Source organism: Talpa europaea (assembly GCF_964194135.1).
Source record: "Talpa europaea genome assembly, chromosome: 2".
NCBI lineage: Eukaryota > Metazoa > Chordata > Mammalia > Eulipotyphla > Talpidae > Talpa > Talpa europaea.
This window is the reverse complement of record NC_140068.1, coordinates 87,479,635-87,489,576: the sequence shown is the minus strand read 5'-3', so window position 1 is coordinate 87,489,576 and position 9,942 is coordinate 87,479,635.

The following is a 9,942-nucleotide window of genomic DNA, read 5'->3' as shown; positions in this document are numbered from 1 at the left end:
AGAAAAGTGTATTAAAGGTAGAGCCTGGACCAGACAAGTTCTTGACTCTTCCCTCCACAGACCTGGGAGCAGCTGACATGGTCACAATGTTTGGCATGGACAGAAAAATTAAAAAGCAAGTCTACTAGATGCTTCCTGAACACAGATCTGGTACTCTAGTTGCTTTTGAGTATTTCTGTGTCTTGGTCTGGGAGAGAAGTAAAAGCTCTGGCCTCGAATTCAAACAGACTTGGATATAATACTGGCTCCACCACTGGCTGTGTGACCTTGGACATACACTGTGCCTTTCTGGGCCTCGGTTTTCTCATCTGGAAAGTGGAAATAATAAAAAACACTCTCTGGTGGGCCTCCCTGGTGGCGCAGCGGTTGAGCGTTGGGTTGCGAAGCTGCCCGCGGCCTCTGCGGCGCCGGTTCGATCCCCGGCTGCTCCCCGGCCACCGGAGGAGGGTCCCACATGGCGCGCAGACCTCTCCTGCCGCCCGCTGCTCCCCTCAGCAGTGTACTTCTGTCCTTCTGCCTGCTCTGCTCCCCACTCTGGCTCTGGTGAATTCTCTCACCCTCCCGCGCTCCTGACTGTACCCAGTGCATGTGTAAACAAAATAAATAAATAAATAAAACATGCCTCTATTTAAAAAAAAAAAAAAAAAAAAAAACACACTCTCTGGGCCTCCCTGGTGGCACAAGGGGTTAAGCACCACACTATGAAGCAATTTGCAGCCGCTGCAGCATGAGTTCAATCCCCGGCTGGCCAGGGAGCAACCCACATGGCGCAGCAGACCTCTCCTGTCTCACCCGCTGCTCCCCTCAGCAGTGTACTTCGGTTGATCTGCCTGTTCTGTTCCCTACTCTGTCTCTGGTGAATCCTCTCACGCCCTGAATCTCTGGCCTGTACCCCAGCTCTTGTATGCATAAATAAATAAATCTTTAAAAAGGGCCTCCCCTGGTGGCGCAGCGGTTGAGCGCTGGGCTGCGAGCAGCCTCTGTAGCGCTGGTTCCCCGGCCGCCCCGAAAGGGTCCCACAAAAAAAAAAAAAAAAAATCTTTAAAAAAAAAACAACACTCTGTGTTGGAAAAATCCGAGGAGTTATCCTACATGGAGCACAGTACCTGACACGCACTCGGTGAGCTCAGCAAAGGTTTGTCCCTTCCCTTCCCCACTTCTTTAATCACACATGCCCTTGACATTTATGCCAAGCAGATTTTATCTGTGCAAACACCTCCCTGGAGGTTGTCCAGGCACCCAATGGACCCTGCCCGGGGATATTTGCACTTTCAAATAGGACACTAGTTAATCCACACAAAACCTAAGTGATATAGGGAAGTGAAGAATTTCAGGACTCATTCAAGAAATGTTTGGGATGAGGAGAACTTCCTTTCCCTCTAGTCATATAACTTAGGCAGTGATCTGCTTCCATTTTTCTGTGTGTGCGTGTTTATGCGTGTGCACATGCACGTGCATGCACACACACACTCACACAAGACCCTAAACCAATATCTCTCAAGAGCTGGCCCCTGACCACGTTCTCACACATCCATAGCGCAAAGTGTCAGGGTCAGAATGCCTACCAACTTTTCTGGGGAAAGACTAGTCTACATTTCTAATTTTTTTGGTATTAAAATGGTCATGTTTTTAAAGATGTAATAATAGGAAGTTAATTTTTTTTAACTGTCTTCATGTTCTTAATTGACAAGAGAACATGCCAGCAACCCTTATACTGGTGCTCATAATGACCTTTTAAAAATTTAACTGGTAAATCCTCAAATCTGGGGAGCATGGCTCTGCCCATCCTCTCCCTCCCCACTCCCCATCTCTCCTTCTCTCCCTAGAGAGCTAACCCTAAGGCTCTGGCTCTGGGGATGGGAGGAGGGAAGGGTGGGGGCCCTGGGGTCTGTCCCAGCCAGGAAGTTCTCTCCAGCCCCTCCCCCTATTCAGCATTTGATTCCAGGCTAGGGCAGCTCATGGTCTCCCGATCTAGCCTCTGCATGTCAACAGACTGGTTCCTGTATCCTGGCACCAGAGGACCCCCCAGTAGCAGAAGGGATGACACAGGGGCCTGGCACTCTCCCATTCACCAGTCCTCTGATTTAGCTGGTGGGTCAGAACCTTTTTGCCTATGAACCAAAACTTTTTGCCTATGACCTCAAGGAGGTCATCACTCTGTGAGGACCTCCACTCAGCCCCCCACTTGAGAGGCATCTGTGAGCATCACTGGAAGGTCCAGGGTTTTTCCAAGTCTCTCAGGTTACATTAGACCATTCCAGGTGACTTCCATCCAGGGAAACGCTGAAGACATGGCCAGGGCCTCTAATACTACACCCAGGAACATCACACAGACTCTCCATTTAAGACCCTCTCTTGGGCTTGGGAGCAAAGTAAGTGGCAGAGACATGGGGTGTGCAATCCCACCCTGGGAGATGGCAGGCTCAGTCTGACATGCGTTAGAGACCCTCAGGAGACCATGAGGAACTGTGAAGAGAGCAGAGTGGGAAGAACAAGGACAGGTAGGCAGGCAGCAAATATAAGCCGAGGGCCGCTCTGGGCCAGCGGCAGTGCTCCTGCTAGGAATGCAAACATGAATGAGACACCCCGTCCTGGGGGCTCCCACGAGCAACCAGAGCAGGTACAATCTGAGCCAGGACTGACACTTGTCAAGTGTGTTCATGTTCCATAAACCAGAGAAAAGAACCCCATCTGCATGGAACTGACAACCACATCAAAAAGAAAAATTACTGATTGGGGTAAGCCCTAGATGGAAACAAACAGAAGATAAGACAAGGCAGAGTGGGGCCAGGGTTTAGAGAGAATTTGCAGGGTCCTTGCTGAGGAGGGGCCATTGGAAATGAGATGAAGAAGGACGAGAAGAGTGTGTTATAGGGCGAGCAGAGGCTGGTGTGGCCAGAGCATGGAGAGTCACTTGGAGAGAGGAAGAAGTCAGGACAGGCTGTGGAGAGGAATTTGGGTTCTGTAACAAGAGCTTTTCCCAATTTAGCAGATAATAAAACCAAGATTCAGAGGGGCTAACTACCTTGCCTGAGGTCACACAGCTGATTCCACCATGCAGTCTATGTCAAAGCCCCACATTTTCTCTCCCTTGCACACTGAACTGAACTTGACTGGTCCAACATGTGGTAACTGATACATGATTCAATGGCAGCAGCCCAGAGGCGGCCGGTGTGCCAGGGAAGTCTTCATGGAGGACCTAAGCACTGGTCCAGGCCTTTAAGGACGAGGAGAATTCACCAGGTGAAGTGGGAAGGGTGTTTACAGCGAGGATAACTGCACTGAGGCCAAGGTGGGATGAGAGGCAAAGGAGCCTTGGAGATCAGCAGCAGTGGGAGACAGGTGTGAGAAGGCAGGTGGGGGCAGATGGTAAGAACCCTGCCTGCCCATCAGAGACATCTGAATTGACTGGCAGCAGTGAGAAGCCAAAGAGTGTGAAGCTGCTCTGAGCTTTAGGAAGAGGACTCTGGCGCAGGAGCCAGGAGAGGCTGGGGGGGTGGCAGGGGTGGGGGCCCAAAAATAAAGAAGGAGACAGTATGGTGGAGAGGGCAGAAGGAAATAAGAGGGAGGTGGTATGAGCTGTGAATTGCAGAGGGTGGTAGAGCAGGGCAGAGCCCCTGAAACCCGGAGATAAAGCACTCTAGTTCCACAGAGGCACTCATTAATCCAATCACACGTAACCTCCACTGCCTGCCTGGTGGGTATTTGGGAGAACAGAGGTGTCAAACAGTTGTAGGGTTTTTCTTTTGTTCCATGCACGTGTGAATGTGTGTGTGGGGGTATGTGTGTGTATGTGTGTGTGCTTTGAGAAAAGCCAACATGAGAAAAGCCAACATGAAGCTTTTTTTTTTTTTTTTTTTGGCTTAAACAACACAGATTTATTATCTTATATTTCTAGAAGTCAGAAGTCCTCAAATCAAGGTGTCAGTTCTGGTTTTTCCCCCATCTTGAAAGGTGGCAGCATCTCACTTTCAAATCTTGTTCTTCTAGGCCTGCCTGCCTTGTCTGCGGCCTTCTCGCTCCCTTTTATAAGACTCTTGTGATTACTTTGGGGACAATGAGATAATCAATGGGTTACATCTTCTTTTTTTTTTTTCTTTTTTTTTCTTTTTTGTTTCTATTCACTTGTTTTTTTTTTAAATAATAAATTTTATTTTTATATTCCCCATACAATTGCAGCCCCCCCATTCTGACCCCAATCCCTCCCCTCCCGCCCCCGCCCCCCTAAAAGTGTCTCTGGTTCATAGTTTTTTGTTGATTTTGATTTTCACTTTCTTATAGTTATTCATTTTCCTGGTCCCTTATTTAAGTTTTCTAGATTCCTGCTATGAGTGAGACCATCCGGTATTTTTCTTTTTCTTTCTGGCTTATTTCGCTGAGCATGATCCCTTCCAGCGCCATCCATGTTGCTGCAAATTGCATGTGTTTATCTTTTTTGAATGCTGAGTAATATTCCATGGTGTATCTGTACCACATCTTCTTGATCCAGTCATCTATTTTTGGGCATTTGGGCTGTTTCCAAAGCTTAGCTATTGTAAACAGTGCTGCTATAAACATAGGGGTGCAGGTGCTCTTTGGAATTGATGTTTCTGTGTCCTTTGGGTAAATACCTAGGAGTGGAATTGCTGGATCATATGGAAGCTCTATGTTTAGTAGGTCCAGAAATCTCCACACAGCTCTCCACAGTGGTTGGACCAGTTTGCACTCCCACCAACAGTGCAGAAGAGTTCCTTTTTCTCCACACCCTCGCCAACATTTGTTGTTGCTAGTTTTTTTTAATATGTGCCATTCTCACTGGTGTAAGATGGTATCTCATGGTAGTTTTGATTTGCATTTCCCTGATGACAAGTGATGTTGAACATTTTTTCATATGCCTATTGGCCATTTGCATTTCCTCTTCAGAGAAGTTTCTTTTTAGCTCTTCTGCCCATTTTTTTGACTGGATTATTTTCTTTGTTGTTGTTGAGTCTCATCAGCTCTTTGCAGATTTTTGTGATCAGTCCTTTATCATTAGTCCAACATGAAGCATTTTTATTGCAATAATAAAAGTTGAAACTCAGGGCCTCCCTGGTGGCACAAGGGGTTAAAATGCAAACTATGAAGCTGTCCGCAGCCTCTGCAGCACAAGTTCAATCTCTGGCCAGGGAGCTACCCACATGGCGTGGCAGACCTCTCCTGTCTCGCCTGCTGCTCCCCTCAGCAGTGCTTTCAGTCTGTCTTCCTGTTCTGTTCCCCATTCTGTCTCTGGTGAATCCTCTCACCCCCCACACCCCTGGCCTGTACCCCAGCTTTTGTATGCATAAATAAATAAATCTAAATGTAAAAAATTTTTTAAAAAGTTGAAACTCAATCATTTCTCTCACGAGATCACTACATAACACAGCACAGGGGTGAGGGATAAGGAGAGGAAAAACCAGGAAAGTTTGAGGGGAGCTGAGTATCAAAAAGCAGGAGCTGCTATGATTACTGTGATTTTCTTAAGAGAACATGCAGGATTTGTCCTGATGACTGGCTGCCGCTGGGTGTTATGTGTCTACAAACAGCACCTTCAATTTAAACTTTTGATTAAAGTTCTTAAAGTTAGGAAGAAGTTTGAGTAGCTATGAGATTACAAAAGCCCTGACCATCCATTAGAAAAACCACAAGATGTGGGGGAGTTAGGCAGGTCAAGGCCACAAAGAAGGCTTCCTTGGCCCCAGCTGGCTGGGGACAGATCCCTGCAGTGTCCATCTCAGTGAAAACATTTAAGGGGACGGGGCAGTAGGGGCAAAGTCTCTCTCTCCCCTCCCCACTTCAGTTGTGGAAGGGCTTTTTTTTTTAAGATTTGTTTATGTTTACAAGAGCTGGGGCACAGGCCAGAGATGGGGTGGAGTGGGGGGCGTGTGAGAGGATTCACCAGAGACAGAGTGGGGAACAGAACAGGTGGATTGACTGAAATACACTGCTGAGGGGAGCAGCGGGCGAGTCAGGAGGAGAGGTCTGCTGCACTGTGTGGGTTGCTCCCTGGCCGGCTAGGGATCGAACTCATGCTGCAGAGGCTGCGGACTGCTTCATAGTGCTGTGCTCAACCCCTTGTACTACCAGGGAGGCCTCCTCAAAGGATTTTTAATTCAACTCAAGGTTATTAACTCAAGTTAATCTCTCAACTTGGGAAAATGATCCCACCTTCAACAGCGCCTCAGATCTGCTGTGGTTTTCAGTGCAGCTGCAAGAGTGTTTATTTAACATATACTAGAAAAAAATTTCATCTAAAAATAAAAGAAAATATTCTTGTACCCGCCTCCACACACCCCAGTTCCTATTCTAAAATTTCCTCATTACTTGTGCTGTTAATACTTAATTGGATACCTATATTCGAAAAACTGAGAGTGAATCTTCACCTCAAAATAAAACCAAAATAAAATGAGTAACTTGAAGTTTATGGCATATAGCTTAGGCGACACACATACAAAAAGGGAAAGAGAACCGCTCGGTCAGGGAGATGTTTATACAGAGTGTTGTTGAAGCTCCCGGAAGAGCTCCATATAGATTGGGGTGCACACACCTGGAGCAGCTGGATTCCTCTGTGGCACATCCAAGAATGAGGAGGCCATTCCTGTGCCAGTTTTAAAAGTTCCACTTCGAAGACCAGAGTGGCATTGGTGGGTCCAGTGGCACCGTAGGAGTCGTCTGGGGAGGCAGTTTGGCTCTCTGGCCACGCTCATCCTGGCAACCCCCGCTTCCCACCCCGATCACCGACCGCTTGCTTAGCATAAATTTAAAGGTTTTGTTTCTGTCCCGGAAATATTCAAATTGTTTCCATGTCCGGACATCCCCGTGTAGGGAGCCCCACGGGTCTGGCGGTGCTCGGACAGGTGCCCCATCCTCGTGAGCTCAGCACCCAATGTGACCGGCAAGCCCAGGCGGAGGCCTTTCCATAGCTCTGCCTCGGCTCTCTGAGCAGCCCCACACCAATGGGGAGGTATTTTTACAGAGCCCAAGAATAGGTTCCGAGAGCACAGCCTGCTTCACTCCCCCTAGCAGGCCTGGCCTGGGCCCCTGGTCCATCCTAGCCAGTGGCCCCCCGCTCTGGTACTGCGGACGGGGGTCAGCCCAGGGCTTCCTGTCCATGTCCCAGGCCCCCAGGCCCCCAGGCCCATTATCTGCACTCAGAGCCCCCAGCCCTCATGGGGTGAGGAGGTGTCATAAAGGGTCAACTACATAGGGTTGGGGGCCCTCAGAGGCTGATAGCAGCCAGTACTTAAGAGCCCTTGCTCTGAGAAGGGTTCTATTCTAATTGCTTTTGCTTTATTTTTATGCATTTCATCCTCACAGCCTCCCTGCAAGATAGATAATATTGTGTTCTAAAGAGGGAGACCGAGGTACAAATGATTTACCCAGGGCATCTGAACCCTGCAATCTGGCGCCAGGGTCTGTGCCTATAGACTCCTGTGTGCTGTGTCTCAAGTCAGCCATTGGTCTCCCTGGACTCAGCATCACTGTCTCCCTTCTTCTCTCTCCTCTCTGCTTCCATGACAGTCATGCCAGATGCTCCCATTCCTGCCCGGTGCCAGGGCTGCGCTTGGGGATTTGACATCTGGGCCTCAGCCTCTGCCCCTCAGGAACCACCACCTGCCTGCAATAGCAATTTATTGGGAGCTCGCTCTGACGTCAGAGGGCCCCCTGGAGAGGCAGGGCAAGTCCATCTGCACCCTCTCCCACCCCCACATCTCAGAGGGCCTGACCAAACCTGGCACCCCATTTTGGTGGCCACGCCCACAGCCTACACAGCCAGCTCTCCCCCCCAGACCTCTGCTCCAAGGGCCCATGCAGGCAGCCCCGCCCTCAGGGGAGCTGGGTCACACTTGCCAGAAGTCGGGTGCTGGGAATCTCACGGCCACTAGATGGCGAGATGCGCACAGAAATGTGGGTTTGACCACGGCGCCTCCCCTGTGGGGGCTCCAGGGCCCACTTTTCATCAGTCATTCTTAATATTTATCTCACTTTTATTCCCATTCCTCATGCCACCCCAGATCCAACCATTTGTATGTGTTCTTGAAAAACAAGCATAGCGATTTTTTGTTTCATATTTAACAGCATTACATATTTATTTTGTTCATTCAGCACCTTATTTTTAAAATCCATCCATGTGGCTAGTCCCTGGTGGGCAAACCCCCAACACCTTACTTACCTGTTCTGAGGGGGATGGACACCTAGATTTCCCCCAACACCCCTCAACAATCCTGCCATGGGTGTCCTCGAACATGACCTGGGCGACCCTGCCTAAGAACTCAGGGAGCAGAATTGCCAGATCATGGGGCTGTAGTTAATGAACCCAGTCCTCCCAGAGCTGAGGCTGGAGATGGGAAGTATGTCACCTCTTTGGGAAATAAGGCAATAGAGTCTTGGAATGTACAAGTCGTGGGAGACAGGTGTGAGAGGGCAGGTGTGGGCAAACGGTCAGGACCCTGCCAGCTCCTCAGGGACGTCTGAATTGACTCCTTATCTTAGGGGCTGTCCAATGCTAGGTCCTCCATGAAGACTCCCCTGGCACACTGCCCACCACCATGTCCGGTCATTGAATAAGTTGTCATCACTTACCAGTTACCACATCAATAAAACGGGACTTAATTTGACATAGCACCTAAGCCAGCTCTCGACTCACTCATTTTGGAGGGAGCCAGACTCCCAGGAGCATGCAGCCTAGCCTCCCTCACTCTGGCCTGGTCCAAGTCCTTTCCCCTGGGCCTGAGGGCAGTAGGAAAGCTGCTGGCTGTGGTCTCAAAATTCTTGCAGTTATAACACCTCAGTTCCCACTATCTCCCTGGACCTGCTCCACCCATCTTCACTGAACACTCACCAAGGACACACCCAGGCGGGGGTTGGGGGGATTGGGGGGGGTGCGTTACATTCCTATCTTCAGAAGTCTCTGGTGACAAAGTGCATTCTTTCCCACTGGCTTCCCAAAGTACTACCCCAGTTTTTGGCATTTCTCCAAGTCCTCTTTCTTTCTTTTTTTTTTTTTTTTAAAGATTTATTTATTTATGCATACAAGAGCTGGGGCACAGGCCAGAGATCCAGGGGATGAGAGAATTCACCAGAGACAGAGTGGGGAGCAGAACAGGCAGACTGACTGAAATACACTGCTGAGGGGAGCAGTGGGCACGGCAGGAGAGGTCTGCCTTGCCATGTGGGTTGCTCCCTGGCCGTCTGGGGATTGAACTCGTGCTACAGAGGCTGCGGACAGCTTTATAGTGCGGTGCTTAACCCCTTGTGCCAAGAGAACCACAAATTCTCTTTCTATTCCTCCTAGTTATGTGTCTATGGGTAGCTCATTTAGATCCCTGACGTGTCCTTGTCTATAATGTGGACATCAGTAATATCATTACTCCAAGGCACAGATATAACCCCTCCTGGCTGCTGCACACAGCCCTCCTCTGATTCACTGCTGCCCTGCTTTCCACACACATTCAAGTAGTGCCAACTCGTCCTCCTCCAGGAAGTCCTCTCTGCTTGAACCAGATGTAGTCTCAAAGCCCTTAACACAACTGTCACCTAGTAGGAGCTCAAATATTGAGGGGAGAAGGGACTGAAATTTGAAATAACAATAATGGATGATTCACTGAATACCTACTATGTGCTCGGAGTTCTTTATCCTACTATGTGCCAGGAGTTCCCTATCCTACTTCAGCTGCATAAGAAAGAGTCTTGGGAGGCAAACATTCTTATCTCCATTTTATGGATGAGGAAGTTGAGACTGAGAGCTGAGGTGATTTGCCCAAGGTCACTGGCAGGTAACTGTCAAGGTCAGGACTGGAAGTGAGGGTGTGGGGTAGGTTTTCCTTATTCCACACCACCTCTTGCAGAATTCCTTCCTCCTTCCCTCCTTCCCCCATAAACCCAGAGTGTGCTGCTCCTCTAAATTAGTTTTAAATCTATAAATACTACAGGGATACATTCTCT